This window comes from Eulemur rufifrons, chromosome 19 (assembly GCF_041146395.1).
Source record: "Eulemur rufifrons isolate Redbay chromosome 19, OSU_ERuf_1, whole genome shotgun sequence".
In the NCBI taxonomy this organism is placed as follows: Eukaryota; Metazoa; Chordata; class Mammalia; order Primates; family Lemuridae; genus Eulemur; species Eulemur rufifrons.
The window spans coordinates 88,550,889-88,569,296 of NC_091001.1; positions in this window are offsets into that span (position 1 = coordinate 88,550,889).

Below are 18,408 nucleotides of genomic sequence, written 5' to 3' on the forward strand. Positions count from 1 at the left end.
AATACTTTTTGAATGAATAAACTGCATTTCAGACAGTTTTAATAATGGTTCCCTTGTTAAGGTGGACTTTTTCAAAACAGATTCCTTTTGTACACTGAAAGGGAGATTGGGAAACAGATTACAGGGTGCAAGGTAATGAAAGTCAGAAAAGGAGAGAGAGTCAGGGACAGAGGGTGCATAGGAGGCTGGGTGTTCTGGGAGACTTGTTTTTTTGGTGCGGTGGTTCCAGGTCCAAAACCTCATAGTGTGAAGCCAAATGACCCTCAGCATGTGATGTCTAGACCCAAGCAGCTCCAGCTTTGGACCCACTTTGTCCTTAAGAGCATTCCCCAATCCCTAAGTGATACTTTTTGATAGTAAAGATCAGTTTTGGGATCCTGTCTAATCCATCACCTGCTGAACACAACTGAACTTTAGCACTGACTTGGGAAAAGTTTTCAGGGTCACGAAGGAATTTTCCAACATGTTCCCAACCCCATGTGCAAATTTTAAAACCTTTCCCTGGCATTTAAGTTTTATTTAATAAGACTTCATTAAAGTTAAAGATCGAGCAAAACAAACTTGCCTGGATGGAGTGATGCCTGTTTTCCTTCGTTACAGCCATAGGCATAAATGATGCTTATGAGACCATTTTAGGGGTGTAAAGAAACCTGGAGAGTTTGGGATTACTAGAGGAGTGAAAGAAGAAATAGGAGGGCTCAGAAAATCTGAAACCTTTAAAATTTAGCCCAGATCTCACCATAAGTACTAAGGGTGATAAGACAAACTACGAGGAGGTATTTAGGCCTAGTAGAGGGAGCTAAGCAGAACTTCTTTTACACTAATGTGCTGCAGATTTTTTAAAATTCCCACTGATCTAATCAAGAAACAAAAGTTTGCTTTATTCTGTAGGTGGGTGTTTGTAAAAGGGAGAAAAGGCTCTTCATGTCTGTCTTTAAGCTACAGCCTTCCCTTCCTCCTTCCTTCCTTCCCTCCTTTTCTCCCTGCCTCTTTTCCTACCTTCTATTCATTCCTCAACATTTTCTGAGAACCTACTGTGAAGATGCTAGATAGTCTGAGGTAAATAGGACACAACTCCTACCTTCATGGAAATAAATATGCAAAAAGATATTCAAAACATTCCTGAATGTGTAGTGTCTTTCACTCAGAGCAGGCTTGCAGAGAGGGTCGTGGAAGGGGTGGAGCACTTGGGTGCCTGAAGGATGGGCACGTGGACAGTGTGGGCAAGAGGGCAGCTGGACCTTTGGTGTGCATGAGGTTGGATATTTTAAACAAATAAATGGAACATGAAGTTTGTGACTCTGGCATCCTATATGAACTATGAAAGCTGACGTTGAGTATATTTCAAAGGAAAGAAGTTGAACATACAAAGGAGGAGAAGCTAATGTCCTAATGTCTGATGAAATTTCATGTTCATTATTTCCATTAGCCCTCACAATAACCATAAAAACGCATGCATTTTCCCTATGTCTGTTTAGTTGTAGAAACAAAGACTCAGAGAGACATTCATAAATTGTCTGAGCTAAACTGTGATTGTAAATACTGGTTTGTCTGACTCTCAAATTTCTTTGGGATTGGAGAGGCTACAAAAAAAAATTAAAAAGGATTAGACAAATATATTTTTGGGGTATTTTCTTATGATGCTGGGAATATGATGGAAATGTTTTTTTTTTTTATTTCCAGTGCTCTAATGTGGTCAACCAATCCTATTATAATAAAAATTATACAAGTTCTTTTAATATTATGTAGTGTGGACAAATAGTTATTTTCCATTGCGATCCTCAAACTTATGCAAATCTCAACCATCCCAGGGCAGTCTCAGATATAACTAGATATCTCTCAAATTGAAAATAATAGTAACCTGTCAAAGAAACATTGTTATGAATCCAATCTAAATCACATTTCATATATGCCTTTTATCAATAAATGAGATGAATCATTTACTACCTTTCAAAATAGTTCACTGAATCTTTTAAAAGAATTTCCAATTGCAATGTCATCATCTTGCCATTTCTTAGCGCTTAGCCCTCTAATTTGAGATCTACTAGAGGGCAACATTTGCAAATTAGAAACATAATTGAAATCTACTGCTGAATAAATTGATGTTTACCGCTACATAAAATTAGTGCAATCATTTTAAATGGTATGGAATCTATTTTCTTCTCACTTCATTGGCTTCTCATTTTTTTTTTTTTTTGAATGGAATTGTAGTTGGAGATGACCTGCAAAAAAGCAAACTTGCTCCTTGGATATTCTCCCAATTGAGCATTATGAGGAAAGGAACAGTGACATTGCTGAGGAACCACAGGATGTTATGGACTTCGATGATGGTGAGTCTTCCCTAGTTCCCTGAATTTTGAATCAAACTGAGTTAAGGATATTGCTGGAGACTAATTCTATCTGAACAGACTTTTAAAAATTGAATAATTGAAAGACATGAACAAAAAGCACATTTACACTTAGACCAGTACAAAAATAGGGCTAAATTCATCACTTTACTGATTGAATTCAAAGTTTTTAAAACAAATGAACTCTGAAAGACACACTGTTAAGAGAATGAAAAGATAACCCACAGACTGGGAGAAAATATTTGCAAATCACATGCCTGATAAATATCCAGAATATACAGAATGTACATATCCAGAATATGCAAAAAAAGTAAAACTAAGCAAAAAGAAAACAAACAACCCGATGAAAAATGGGCAAAGATCTAAATAGACACCTCCTCAAAGAAGAGATACAGAAGGAAAATAAGCACATGAAAAAATGCCCAACATAATTTGTCATTAAGGAATTGCAAATTGAAACAAGAATGAAATATTACACATAGATTAGAATTGCTAAAATGCAAAAATCTGACAATACTGGTGAGGATTCAGGACAACAGAAAATCTCATTCATCGCTGGCAGAAATGCAAAACGGTACAGGCACTTTGGAAGGCATTTTAGTAGTTTCTGACAAAGCTAAACTCTTACTATACATGCTCTCAGATATTTACCCACTGACTTGAAAATTTATATGCAGGGATGTTTTTAGTAACTTTATTAGTAATCACCAAAAATTGGAAGCAACTGAGATGTCCTTCAGTAAGTGAGTGTGTAAACTATAGTCCATTCATACAATGAAATATTATTTAGTGATAAAAAAGAAATGAGCTATCAGCCACAAAGAGACATGAGGAACCTTAAATGCATACTGTTAAGTGATAAAAAACCAGTTTGAAAATGCTATATCCTCTATGATTTCATTTTTTATGACATTCTAGAAAAAGCAAAACTGTAGAGACATTTAATAGTTCAGTGGCTGCCAGAGCTTTGAGAGGGGAGTAGTATTAGGTGAGGCACAGGGGATCTTTTTAAAGGTAGTGAAACTATTCTATATGATATTGTAATGGTGGATCTATGACATTATATATTTGTTGAACCCATAAAACTGTACAATGCAAAGACTGAACCCTAATGTAAACTGTTGACTCTAGTTAATGTATTAATATTTGTTCAACATTTGCACCACACTAATGAAAAATACTAATAATAGGAAATAACTTGGAAACTGTGTGCAGGCAAGAAAAGAGATGTATTGCTCTCTATACTCTCTGCTCAATTTTTCTGCAATCCTAAAACTGCTCTAAGAAATAAAATGTATTAATTAAAACAAAAGGTGCTGACCTAAGTAACTTTGGAAATGAATGAAGACTTTAAGAGTAAGACAAAAGGATATGATCACTGTAGCCTAGTTGATAAAGTTGTTTCTCGTAGGGGTACAGATTAACAAATCTGAAACAACTGTGTATGTATCCTAGGACTGAAGAAGTAGGTACAAGTACGTCTGGATGGTGGGAACTAGGTTTCTTACTGTTGTAATGGGAGGTTACAGATAAGCAAAGAGGAAAGGCAAGAATAAATCATTTTGTACTGGATTACAGTTAGATACATCAATATGAACTCATGTTTAGATTAGATATAGATGACTAAATGTAGAAATATTAATAATTATAGATAATGTGCATATGCATGAATTAGTACATATGTATATATTTCTAAGGTCCACTTGCTGAGAGAGCCGACAGGTAATGACACCCCAGTTGCAATGTGCATATCCAAAGCCCAGTCCTGGTTTTTAGTATCATTCTCCAAGTAAAGGAACCAGGGCTCCTTGGAGAAATGGCTGATTCTAAAGCAGGGGCAGGGAATACACAAAATGAGCTTAGACCATATCATAGTATCAGAAAATAAGGAAGGGGCTGGGCGTGGTGGCTCATACCTGTAATCCTAGCACTCTGGGAGGCCAAGGCGGACAGATCGTTTGAGCTCAGGAGTTCCAGATCAGCCTGAGCAAGAGCGAGACCCTGTCTCTACTAAAAAAAAAAAAAAGTAGAAAGAAATTATCTGGACAACTAAAAATATGTAGAAAAAATTAGCCAGGCATGGTGGCACATGCCTATAGTCCCAGCTACTCGAGAGGCTGAGGCAGGAGGATTGCTTGAGCTCAGGAGTTTGAGGTTGCTGTGAGCTAGGCTGATGCCATGACACTCTAGCCAGGGAAACAGAGTGAGACTCTGTCTAAAAAAAAAAAAAAAAGAAAAGAAAAGAAGGAAGAACTAAAAAAAAAAAAAATCTGTTGGAGGTATGTCAAAAGGATTTAGGAATCAACAGAAAGAGCTCCTAATGGCTAACATCAGAACAATTTGAGCAACAAAATAAATAACAGTATTGGATTATAATACAAAGCATAAAACAACTACCCATGAGTTCATACTGCTATAAATATATGATTGAATAAATAAATATTAATGAAGGAGAGGCAATAGACAAATCTGCTATGCAGAATTCCAAATAATTTGCATAGATACTTTACTCTCAAGAAGGTGGAACATAACTCCTTGACTCCTTAAATATGGACAAAACATTGTGACTTCCTTCCGAAGAGTACAGTATAGAAAAAGGGGGGAAAGAATTACTAATTACATTGCAGTGCAGAAACTTGAGAAATACTATCTTAGCCAGATGATCAAGCTTAGTATCAATAGTGATGTCACATTGATAGGTACCCCTGATATGAGTGCTAAAAATGGCACTTTACCTCTGTGTCTTCCTCCAAAAAACCCATAACCCCAGCCTAATCATGAGAAAAACCTCAGACAAACCCAAATTGAGGGTCATTTTACAGAACACCTGACAACTATTCCTCAAAATCACCAAAAAACAAAGAAAGTCTGAGAAACTGTTGCAGTAAGTAGACATGAAAATTAATAAGTGGTATATTGAATGGGATTCTGGAACAGAAAAAAACATTAGATAAAAACTAAATAAATATGAACATGGTATGGACATTAGCAATAATGTATCAGTAATATGACATTATTGTTGACAAACATACCATATTAATTAAGATCTTAATAATAGAGGAAACTGGGTGCTGGGTACATGGGAACTCTCTGTGCAATCTTTGCAACTTCTGTGAATCTAAGACTACCATAAAATAAAACCCCCCAAAAACAAACAAACAAAAAGAGTATGAATCTGAGTATAATCTTAACCCAGGATGTAAAATTCTCAGGAAGTAATTGTGATAATATCAACACAAAGGCAAAAGAAGACAAAAGCAAGTATCAAGGTGGAAATATACAGCGTTGTGGGATGACTGTGAGCACTTTGATTTTACGTCTGTTTGGGAATATACTCCAATCTGGAATTATCCTTGGTATATATGAAAAGAGAGTTTAATTGCTTCCTTTATATAATTCCATTTTTTGGTTTTACCATCATTGTTCTATTTCTGGTATTTTTAGTTTATATATTCCAAAATTATGACTCCATTCTTATCTCTCACTCATTTAAATAAAATTATCTTCTGGGTAAACTGGTCCATTCACCACTTGCTAAATATGCACAAAGCTCCTTATGGTCAAATTATTCTCCTCACTTGAATGTACTTTCCTCTTGCAGTTCCAACCATCTATCAACAAGAATTCTTTGCCTTTCCCCGATTTCCCCAAGTGAAAAGGATCCCATCCTCCTCTGACCCCCAAAGTCACTCTGTACTTCTCATGCCAACCATATACTGCTTTGTGTTATGGCATTTTCTATATAGCTTCCCTATTGGCTATTAAATGCTGTAAGGATGAGGCCCTGATTTTTATGTCTTTGTTCTCTTTATAGATATTTACAAAAGATTGATCTAATGAATGTTATCAATGTTGGACAGTCATTTTCAGTTAAGGACAAAACTTGAAACCAATATCAAATGAACTAAATTAAAAATAAAAATTTTGATTATTCATAACAAAAGTCATTTGATGGAAAGGGACTGCCACGTTTCCCTCACATCTGTTATTATTGTGGTCTCGCTTTTGCGATTGGTAATGCACTGAGTCAATGCATGTCAGGTAATGCCTCTTGTGTGTGAGCCATTATTACAATAATTAATAACAATGGCAGCTCAGTTGATAGGAACTTGGCAATGTGTGTATCCTTATCTTCAAAGCTCCAAATGGTTTGGAATTTGGCTCTTTGTGAAACCGCTTAATAGGGAAGTGTGTGTTTAGAATCTGTTCCCTGCTCAAAGACTGACCCTTATCTCTACAATCCTTAATGAGAAAGTCTCTGACAAATTGACTGGCACCCTCCACTCCTCGCATAATTCCCTTCCCTACCAAATGAGTTTCTTGCAATCACTGCTTCTAACTCGGAAACTGTTGAATGATGAACGGTTGAGGCCAATGTCTGAGGCTCCAGAAAGCTCTCTTCGAGCGGCAATTTTAGAAAGTACAATTAACTTATTGAAAAGGTGGGAAATCAATCACTCTTTTTTTAATTGGGTCAATTAACTATTTGATGAGTTTTACTGAATTGACTGATGGCTTTAGTACTTCATAGCTGTCCAAAAAGGAATCTTCACAATGACACTCCACGAAGTTCTTTCATTTAATCAAATATGGTCCCACAGAATAGCAATGCAAATAAAAATAAAATGTATTATCAATCTCCACAAGTATTATTTAAATCTATTCATAAAGCTTCTAATTAGAATTTATTCATGTATTTATTAACTTAATAAATATTCAATAAATAGCTAAAGTGGGTAGGATTAATGTTGTGACAAAAACATGAAAAAATGTAAATAAAAATAGCCGGCTTCATTTCATTGAAGATAAACTTAAAAATATAAGCAAAATTTTTCAAGTGAAAAGAATTCATCCAAATGGGGCTAGACAAATTATAATTGCTGACTCCACTATTCTTGTCAAGAGAAATAATTAATAGTTTATTACACTGCAAAAATGTTTCTATTGTGGGAGTTGGAAATTTCAAAATGATATAGAAATTTACAACATTTTAGGCAATTTTTAAATCATGTGTTCAATAATATTTATTTTTCAAGGAAAATGCTCACAATACAGGTTTAAGGAGTTAAGAGTTTAATGGGAAGTTGAGAATCGATAATGTGAGACAGGTCTATTCTTTCAAGAAGCTTGGCTGAAAAGACCGAGATTGTGAGGACAGTATCTAAGTGGGATCATAGAGTCAAGGAAACTTAAAAAAGTAAAAACAAAAAACCTGTAGGACAAGCTTGACTATTTTAATAAGCTGAGAAATAGTGTCAGTAGTGAAGAAGAGACTAACGATTAGAAGAGAGGAGGAGTAATTGATCATGGTGGAAGGTATACAGAGTGAAAATGGACAAGTCATCCTTGAATAAAATGATGATTCCTTATCCTGGAGACTGGAAAACAGAGGATCAGATGGGTGCAAATGTGGATAGTCTTAGAGATTAAGTGCTTGAAAGGAGAGTGAAGATTTGGAATAAAGATCAGCAAAATGAGAGAGGGAGATAATTAAGGATCAATAAATATAATACATTGCTGAGCAGGATTGGAAGGCTCACACATTGCAGGGCACTCCTATTTATGGTGTTTTTATGATATTCTTTTGCCACGGTCAAAAATTTGGATATAATAATGGTAATAGTAACTTACTGTGATAAGAACTTTACTTAGATTAGTTCATTTAGTTTTCACAAGTAGCCTCTGAAATAAGTCCAATTATTATTTCCATTATATCAGGGTGGAAACCGAGGTCAAATATACATAGCTGGTAAGTGTTAAAACCCATATTTACTTGAACCCAGGCAGTCTGACCTGGAGGGAGACTGGGCTTATGTTGAGCTGCTTAAGTTTGGAGGTATATTGTTTTAAATCAGAAACTTGTATGGTTAAATAACAACAAAACAAAATAAGCAAACAAAAACATACAAACAAAAAACATACAAGAAGTTTCAGTAGGGCAAGGGGATTGAACTGAACTGATATGTTGGTTCATAGAGTTGTGCAGGGGAAAAAGCATGCAGCCCAGGCTGAATAAGGAAGGAAGCCAGGAAAAATGGGTGATTGGTAATTCCTGGAGGAATGAGAAGATTAGGGCCAGAGAACAGGATGCTGGAGAATTCCGAGATGGTATATTTCTGAGTGGTGATAGGGTCCAAGTTGGAGTCATTGGTATGAGTAGCTGGAGTGGACAAAGTAGAGAGGAAAGGAAGCACTCAATAGGATTTGAGGACCTAACAGAATGGATTATGAATGGATTCCTATTCATAAAGAAGACTGTGTGTTAAGGAATATTTATTTCTGAAAGTTAGTTTTTAGTTAGAAGATATTTATGTACTTGTTATAAGATAGGCAGAATTCCAGGCTGTCAGGACATGGCAGTAGACAAAACAGACAAATTTGCTGTCCTCAAGCAATTTACAATCTAGTGTTTTTATGTCAGATGGTGATAAGTGCTTACAAGAAAAATTAAGCAGAGAATGTGTGATGGTTGATTTTATCTGTCAACTTGGTTGGACTGTAGGATATCCAGATGTCAAGTGAAGCACTATTTCTGGTGTGTGTGTGTGGGCAGTCACGGAAGAGATTAGCATTTGAATCAGTTGACTGAGTAAGGTGGATGGCTCTTTCCAATGCGTGTGAGCATCATCTTAATTCATTGACGTTCTGGATAGAATAAAAGGTGGAGGAAGAGAGGATTTGCCTTCTCTGCCTGATTGCTTGAACTGGGACACTGATCTCCTGCTCTCGGAGGTCTTGGTTCCCAAGTCTTCAGACTTTGGGCTCTTTTATATCTAACTCTCTGGCTCTCAGGCCTTTAAACTCTACCACTGGCTTTACAGTGTTTCCAGCCTACAGCTTGCAGACCACAAGATTTCTTAGTCTTCATAATTATATGTGTCAACACCTTATAATAAATCTCTATCTATCTATCTGTTATCTCTCAGTCAATCATCCATCTACCTACCTACCTACCTACCTATCCATTTGTTCTATTTTTCTTGAGAACCCTGATTAATGCAGAAGAAGACTAGGTATTGTCAGGGCAAGGGGTATGACTACCTAAAGGGTGATCAGGCACAAATGAGGGACCTGTGTAGCTAAGAGAACTGAGTGATTATTTGCAGAGATAGGGAAGGATGTGTGGGGAGATGTGCCATTTTGTTGGGGTCTGAGAATAAGGAGTTAGATTTTTGACCAATTTATTTTCAGATGCTCATGAGACATCCAAGAAGAATATTGAGTGTTAAACAAAGGTTGAATATAACATTCTGGATTTCACAGAGAAATTCAGAAGTCTGGGTGACAGATAAAAATGTGGGAAGCATATAGATGATACATAAAGCCACAGAAATGAATGTGATCCTTAAGGAAGAGAGGGCAGGTAGAGACATGACCCACTCTGGTGACTGTATGCAGAGACCTTAACAAAAGGTAGGAGTATGATAAGCATCTAGCAAAGAGACTGAGAAAAACTCATCAGATAAAAAGAAGAAAAACCAAATGATTGATATCATTGGAGGCTGTATGTAGACTATGTTTCAAGATGAAGGAGTGATCAACTTAGTCACCTGAGGAATAAAAGACAATGAAGATTGAGAATTGACCCCAGGATATAGCAATGTGGAGGTCATTAGTGGTCTTGACAGAGTAGCCTGATTGGTGATGAGTCAATGGGGAAGGGATCAAGATCCCATCAATGACCTACTGTGTATACTACAATAAAGAAATAATGAAATGAATTGGGGAAGGTGAGTATCCACATCATCTTCCTAGAAATTTTTCTATCAAGCAGAGAAGAAAAATATGACAGTTGGGGAAGGATGTGAGACCAAAGAAATTTTTTAAAGTTTGAGGTGGAAAAGGTTGCAGCATGTTTGTGGGTTGAAGGAAGCTAACCAGCCGAGAAGGAGAAATTGATGATGCAGGAGAAAGAGGGACAATTGCTGGAGCATTGCTGAGACATACTGGGAGGAGATGAGATCCAGGCACAGGTGGAGGGGTTACTCTGGGCAACACAATCCATCCATAGTTGCAACTCTAAAGTTATTAAGTGGCTAGAATGCTAGCTGACTGGTGTGTTTATTCTGTATCTTTATACACTGAATACTCATAAGCATAGTATAAATCTCAGTAAATAAAGATTAATAAAATTGAACATAGAAACTTTATACAGTGGAATTGCACTTCTGCTGTCATGGAGAGGACAACTGAATCACTGAGCAATACTAATAAACTGTTACAATTAAAAATCTGCATGGTTTAACCTACAAAATGGATATTTCGTGTGACTTTCACTTTCAGAAGTGAGATTCCTTTATTGAAAACTACAGTCTGTGAAATGGGGGTTATTACCTCCCCCTAACTTCCCATCTCTTCTGTTGAAGAAAAAAAATCTGCTTTTCACTCACACCAGTGTTCTGCTAATTATATTTTATGGTTGTTTAAAATTTCTCCCTTGTAGCTTTCTTCTATAAATAGAGCCTACTTTTGCAAATAGAGGAAAACTGTATACGCTTTTACCCTTTTATTTTCAGAAAATAAGGTATGTTATAATGGAAAGATATCTGAAATGGGAATCGGGACACTGTTTTTTTTACCCTGATTCTGCCACTAACTCACTGAGAATTGGTTTCCTCTCTGGAAAATGAAGTAGTTGGACCAGAAGATCTGTAAAGTCCCTTTTGGATCCAAATAATGAAATCATAATAACAATCTAAATAATTCAGCAATTCACAGCTGATGCCCTTTATTTTTATGTGCTCATAAAATTCTATGTCAAGATAAGTCACATTTATATTGTGATATTACTAATCACCCATGCATTAATATCCTGCAGGGTTATGGTGAAGATTAAAGAGAAAATGTGAAAGAAGTTCACAAACTGTAAAGTGAAATACTGTCAGTCATTAATAACACGTAGGCACTGAAATATTACATCCATTATTATCATCCAGACTCTGCTTTTAGTACACTACATGGCTTTGGGGACATCAAATAAAGTTCGTATCCAGGGAATGAAAATGGGGAAGGAGGAGGTTTTATTTGAACAAAGCCTACAATTGCTTTTTAAACTTTTTTTGTTATTGAAAAATAGCCTTAAGCTACTGCAGGAGTAAAAAGACCTAGGGAAAGGCATTGAGATAAATGTAAGGGCTGGATGTATTGGTGTTAATTTGGCCTCAAACATTAGATCTCCATCAGAGTAGCATGAAAAGAATATTGTCAGGTTTTGTATAATGCTCAACACTCTTTGAATAACAAAACAAAACCCAAATAAATTGAAAGTTATAATTTATGTGATAATTTTAAGTTTTAAGGTTAAATTAACAACCAAACTTAACTGAATCTATTATCATAATTATATCTTTACTTCCAAAGTTATCTCTTTTTGTGTATTTCTTGTGTTTGCATACATTCTTTTATTCATTGTAGGTAGAAAATTTAATAATGAGCATAGATGTATTTTTTTCATCTGTATTTTTTTCACATCAATAAGTGTGCCTTCCTGCCAGATTAAGTTGTTGGAATGGATATGCTATAACACTAATGATAACAATGGTAATAAATATTAGATTTGCATGGTACTGAATTTTCTCAGAGCAGCCTCACAGTTATCTAACTTTATTACAACAATGATACTTTTGTGCCATGGTTTCCTTATCTATAAAATAGGGATCATATTAGTACTTCTCTCAGAGTTGTGTGAGGAGTAAATGAGTTAATCTGTATAAAACATTTATGACAGCACCTAGCATATAGCAAGAACTCAATAAATGTTTATTATGATTATACTTACAATTATTATTACTACCTGCCAGTGGTTTGAAGATTATAAATGTGTTAGGTCATAGTGACATTTTTCAGTAGTTCCTATGATTCATCAGCCTTAAGGATTATAAACTCAATGTCTAAAAGCTGTCTAGCAATAATATGAATAAGTAAAACATATTAGGGTTGATTGTGGCAAATTGAATGGTCTGCACCTCTAAACCGGAAGCCCCTACTCAGCCCCAGGCAATGTTGCCATATTGCAATAATCCTAGTATTGCCACACTGTCCAATTTCTCAAAAAGGTAGAAATTTAGATTTCTATTAATCTTCTAACTTTAAAAAAGATTGGCAAGGTATTTTATTTTTTGGTCAAACGTTGTGTGGGCCAAATACACACAAGTCTGTGGGCAGCAGCTTCCTTATGGGTTTTCTTCATGGTGGTATACACAGTAGGTCATTGATGGGATCTTGATTGACTATAAGAATGGAGGAAGCATAGTTGACTGGAAGATTGAGGCAACATTAAAATATAGATATGAAATCAGTACATTGAGGAGATATCTGTATGCTCATTGCAACATTATTCACAATGGCCAAGATATGGAATTTACCTTAATCTCCATTAGTGGATGAATGTATAAATATGGTACATACACACAATGAAATAGTATTCCACCTTAAAATAGAAAGAAATCCTGTCATTTACAGCAACATGGATAAACCCAGAGGACGTTATGCTAAGTGAAATAAGCCAGACACACAAAGATAAATACAATGTGATCTACTTACATGTGGAATCTAAAAAAGTTGAACTCATAGAAGTGGAGAGTAGAACGGTAGTTACCAGAGGTTGAGGATGGGGGTGGGGGATGGAGAGATGTTGATCAAAGGATACAAAGTTTCAGTTAGACATGGGGAATAAGGTTTGAGATCTGTTGTACAGCATGGTGACTATAGTTAATAATAATAATATATATTTTAAAATTGCTAAGAGACTAATTTTAAATATTCTAACTACAAAAAAATGATAACTATGTGAAGTGATAGATATGTTAGATTGATTTAATCATCCCACAAAATATACATACATTGAAACATCACATTATACCCTATAAATATATACTTTTTAATTTATCAATTAAATTTAAAAATTATACTATTTAGTTTCCTAATATTTTGAACTTTTCCAGATATCATTCTCTTACTGATTTCTAATATTTTTTGTTGCAGAGAAAATGCTTATATGACTTTAATCCTTAAAAATTTATTGAGATTTGAGGAATCCATGATGGCAGAGTGGTGGTGACTTCCTGGATTCGTGCTCCCGGAGAGGAAGGCATGGATCCGGACCTACCACAATGCTAGAGGACTGCTCCCCCACCAAAACAGCAGTGTGAATCCACGGAGAATCAACGTGGGACAAACAGAGTGAGAAAAATCTGAGGTGAATGGGAAATAAGATTGCGAAATTCTGGAGAGTGTGGGACGGACAATAGACAGCGGAGTGCAGGTCGGCTACACCCACCCCACCATCGAGTGGGGCGAGCGCAGCCTCCTAGGAAAGTGGCTTGTTCTCCCCACTGACCTCCACACCCACTTAATTAGAGACCTGCCTCAAGCCAGTGCAGAATCACCGAGGGAGACGTGGGGCTTTGCAGATGGGAGGCTTTTTCGGGAAAACAGCTTAGACCCTGGGGGATCTCAGCTGAGACCACGCTTAGCGAGGAGGGACGGAACTGCGCCAAGGCGGAAAACTGCAAAGGGTCCCTGAACAACAGATTTCTTTGTATCTCCTTGCTTCTTTTTTCGGCGGTTCTCCAGCCGGTGGCCCCTGGTGAGCATCTTTGCCCGCCAGGCCCCCGGCTCCGGTGGTTGCTGAACCGGAACGTTAATCCCCTCCAATCCTGGAGTTCTGCGGGTGCCATTTTGAAATCTGCAGCGAAACCGCTGCAGAGCCATAAGGTGCCGAGTGACTCCCTGGGTGGCTCCCTCCGCTATTCTCTGAACCCATACCAAGAGCGCGGGATATATATAAACACGGTGGGCAAGAGACATTACCGGGAAAACAGCTTGGACCCTGGGGGAATCTCTGCCGGGCTGCGCTCGGTGTGGAGGGACGGAGCTGCACTAAGGTGTAAAAAAACAAAGGATTGCTGAACTACAGATTTGAATTTTTTTTTTCTTTTTTGCCTTGCCTTGCCCTGCCTTGCCCTGCCCTACCCTACCCTGCCCTACCCTGCCCTGCCCTGCCCTGCCTTTTTTTTTTTTTGCCTTGCCTTGCCCTGCCCTGACCTGTCCTACCCTGCCTTTTTTTTTTTCTTTTCTTTTTCTTTCTGCTCTCTTTTTGCCTTCTAGCTGGGGAGCCATGGTGGGCTTTGGAACTCGCCAGGCCCCCGGCTCTGGTACCTACTGAAACCTGAGCAGTCACCCCCAATGTCGGTGATCTGCAGGCACGCGATCGCCATCTTGGGGCCCACAGTCAAGTCGCTGCGGAGCCATAGGGTGCCAAGAGGCTTCCTGAGTGGCTCCCTCCCCTGGTCTGCGGACCCTCTATAGGGGCCCCGCCCTTGTGTAAACACTGAGTACTTCTCCAGATGGGAGAGTGTGGAGCCTGGTCCCTGGGGACATTGGGCCAGGGCAGACTTTTGCCTGTGGGAGCTGCAGCAGCTGGGGTGCTGAGCAAGCAAGGACACCGTCCACTCCCCATAGCTAGTATCTTTCCTGCGGAAAGAGACAGAAACAACCCCTATAGAGGAAGAACCAAAGGGAAACAAACAAGCAAACAAACAAACAGAGAGAATTTCGGTCTGCTACTAGTGTGGACTCTGCCTGCCTACTGAAAGACCACAACACAGTGTCCTAACTCGCCAATGCAGTCTTGGATCACTCCAATCCTCTAGAGTTGGACCCAACAGAAGCAGCCCCCCAACTGAAATAGAAAAAACTCTAAACAATACACAATAGTCTCCCCCTCTTGACAAAGGAAGCAACATACCTAGACTGCTTCACAGCCTAAGAACAGAGTACAAAGAGTGCTGTTAACCAGACTAAATCTGTAAGAAAAGATCCAACGATAAATCTAGATGGGAAGGGCCCAGCGAAAAAACACGGGGAGCACAAAGAATCAAACAGAAATCTCACCTCCAAAGAGAAATACTAGCTCTCAACCATTTGACACAAACCAAACTCAAAATACCAACATGTTACAGGAAGAATCTCAATTATGGATTATAAACAAGCTGAATAATATACAAGAAACAATGGATAACCAACACAAAGAAACCACAAAAAAATACAAGATTTGGAGGAAAAATTCACTAAAGAAATTGAAATATTGAAGAAAAACCAAACTGAACTCCTAGAATGAAGAATTCACTCAGAGAGCTACAAAACACTGTGGAAAGTCTCAAGAGCAGGGTAGATCAAACAGAGGAAAGAATCTCAGAGATTGAAGATAACTCTTTCCAACTAAATAAGTCGTCACAGAGATCAAAGAAATAAGAGAAATGATCAGAGTCTTCAAGAAATGTGGGATTATGTGAAAAAACCTAACGTGAGAGTTATTGGCATTCCTGAGGGTGAAGAAGATAATAAGCAAGGGTTGGACAAGCTATTTGAAGACATAATTGAGGAAAATTTTCCAGGCCTTGCTAAAACTCTAGACATACAGATTCAAGAAGCTCAAAGGACCCCTGGGAGATTCATAGCAAATAGGAAAACACCACACCACGTAGTCATCAGGCTGACCAAAATATCCACTAGGGAGTCCCTTCTTCGAGCTGTAAGGAGAAAGAAACAAGTAACATACAAAGGAAAGCCCATCAGAATTATGCCAGATTTCTCAACTGAAACCTTAAAAGCAAGAAGAGGTTGAGGCCCCATTTTCACTCTTCTGAAACAGAATAATGCCCAGCCTAGAATCTTGTACCCAGCTAAGCTAAGTTTTCTATACGAAGGAGAAATTAAGACATTCTCAGATAAACAAAGGTTGAGGGAATTCACCAAAACAAGACCAGCCCTCCAAGAAGTACTCAAAAGAGAATTAGACACAGATCAGCACAAGAAAGACCCATGAATGTAAAACTACTCAAGAGCTAAAGATCAAATCCCAGATACCACAATGGCTCTAGAGAGAAAACAGCAATGAAGTTCTTCCCAACAAGCTGAACAGAAAACTGTCCCACTTATCAGTTTTCTCAATAAATGTGAATGGCTTGAATTCCCTGCTCAAGAGACATAGACTGACCCAATGGATGAAAAAACACAAACCAAGTATCTGCTGTCTTCAAGAAACTCACCTAACCTGCAAAGATGCATTTAGACTGAAAATAAAAGGATGGAAATCGATATTTCAAGCAAATGGTAGCCAAAAGAAAGCTGGTGTGGCAGTCTTAATTTCCAATAACTTAGCTTTCAAACCAACAAAAGTAATAAAAGACAAAGATGGTTACTATATACTGGTTAAAGGCACAATTAAACAAGAAGACATGACTATACTCAATATATATGCACCCAATCTAGGTGCACCCAGATTCATAAAGCAAACCCTACTTGATCTGAACCAAATGATAGATAAAAATACTGTAATAGCTGGAGACTTTAACACCCCACTGACAGTACAGGACAGATCCTCTAAACAGAAAATAAACAAAGACATAATGGACTTAAATAGAATGCTAGAAAAAATGGGCATGACTGACATCTATAGGACATTCTACCCAAAGTCCACAGAATATACATTCTTCTCATCAGCTCACGGGACATTCTCTAAGATTGACCATATCCTAGGACATAAAGCATGTCTTAAAAAATTCAAAAAAATAGCAATTATACCATGCATCTTCTCAGATCACAGCGGAATAAAAGTAACAATGAACCCAAACAGAAACCCTCATTCCTACTCAAAGTCATGGAAGCTAAACAACTTTCTCCTGAACAATTACTCTATAAAGGAAGAAATCAAGACTGAAATCAAAAGTTTCTTTGAATTAAATGACAATGGAGATACAACTTATCAAAATCTATGGGACACAGCTAAGCAGTCCTGAGAGGAAAATTCATATCCATAAATGCCTATATCAAAAAGACAGAAAACTTGCAAATAGACAACCTAATGAATAGACTCAAAGAACTGGAGAAAGAAGAATAGAATGATCCCAAACCCAGCAGAAGGCGAGAAATTACTAAGATCAAATCAGAATTAAATGAAAAGGACAACAAAGAAACTATAAGGGAAATTAATAAAACAAAGAGTTAGTTCTTTGAAAAAATAAACAAAACAGGCACAACTCTGGTTAGACTAACCAAGAGCACAAAAGTAAAATCTCTAATAACCTCCATTAGGAACATGAAAGGAGAAATCACATCCGATGCCACAGAGATACAAGATAACATCTGTGAATTCTACAAAAATCTTTATGCACACAAACTGGAGAACGTGGAGGAAATGGACAAATTTTTAGAAACACATAGTCTTCCCAGGCTCAACCAGGAAGAAATAGAGTACCTGAACAGACCAAGATCAAGAACTGAAATTGAAACAGCAATAAAAAACCTTCCCAAAAAGAAAAGCCCTGGTCCAGATGGGTTCACACCCGAATTTTACCATACATACAAAGTAGAACTGGTGCCCATCCTACATAAACTATTCCCCAATATTGAGAAGGATGGAATTCTCCCCAACATGTTCTACCAAGCCAATATAACATTGATACCAAAACCAGGAAAGGATGCAACAAAAATAGAGAACTACAGACCAATTTCCCTCATGAATATAGATGCAAAAATTCTCAATAAAATATAAGCAAATCAAATCCACGTGCTTATCAAAAAAATAATCCATCACGACCAAGTGGGCTTCATCCCAGAGATGCAGGGGTGGTTCAACATATGGAAATCTATAAATGTAATTCACCACATAAATAGAAGCAAAAACAAAAACCATATGATCCTCTCAATAGATGCAGAAAAAGCATTTGACAAAATTCAACACCCTTTTATGATAAGAACACTTAACAAAATAGGCATAGATGGAACCTCCCTAAAAATGATATAAGCCATATATGACAAACCCACAGCCAACATCATTCTGAATGGGGAAAAATTGAAAGCATTTCCACTTAGAACTGGAACCAGACAGGGCTGCCCCCTGTCCCCATTACTTTTCAACATAGTATTGGAAGTCCTTGCCAGAGCTATCAGGCAAGAGACCAGAATCAAGGGAATCCAAATAGGGAAAGAAGAGATCAAACTCTCACTTTTTGCTGATGATATGATGTTATATCTGGAAAACCCCCAGGATTCAACC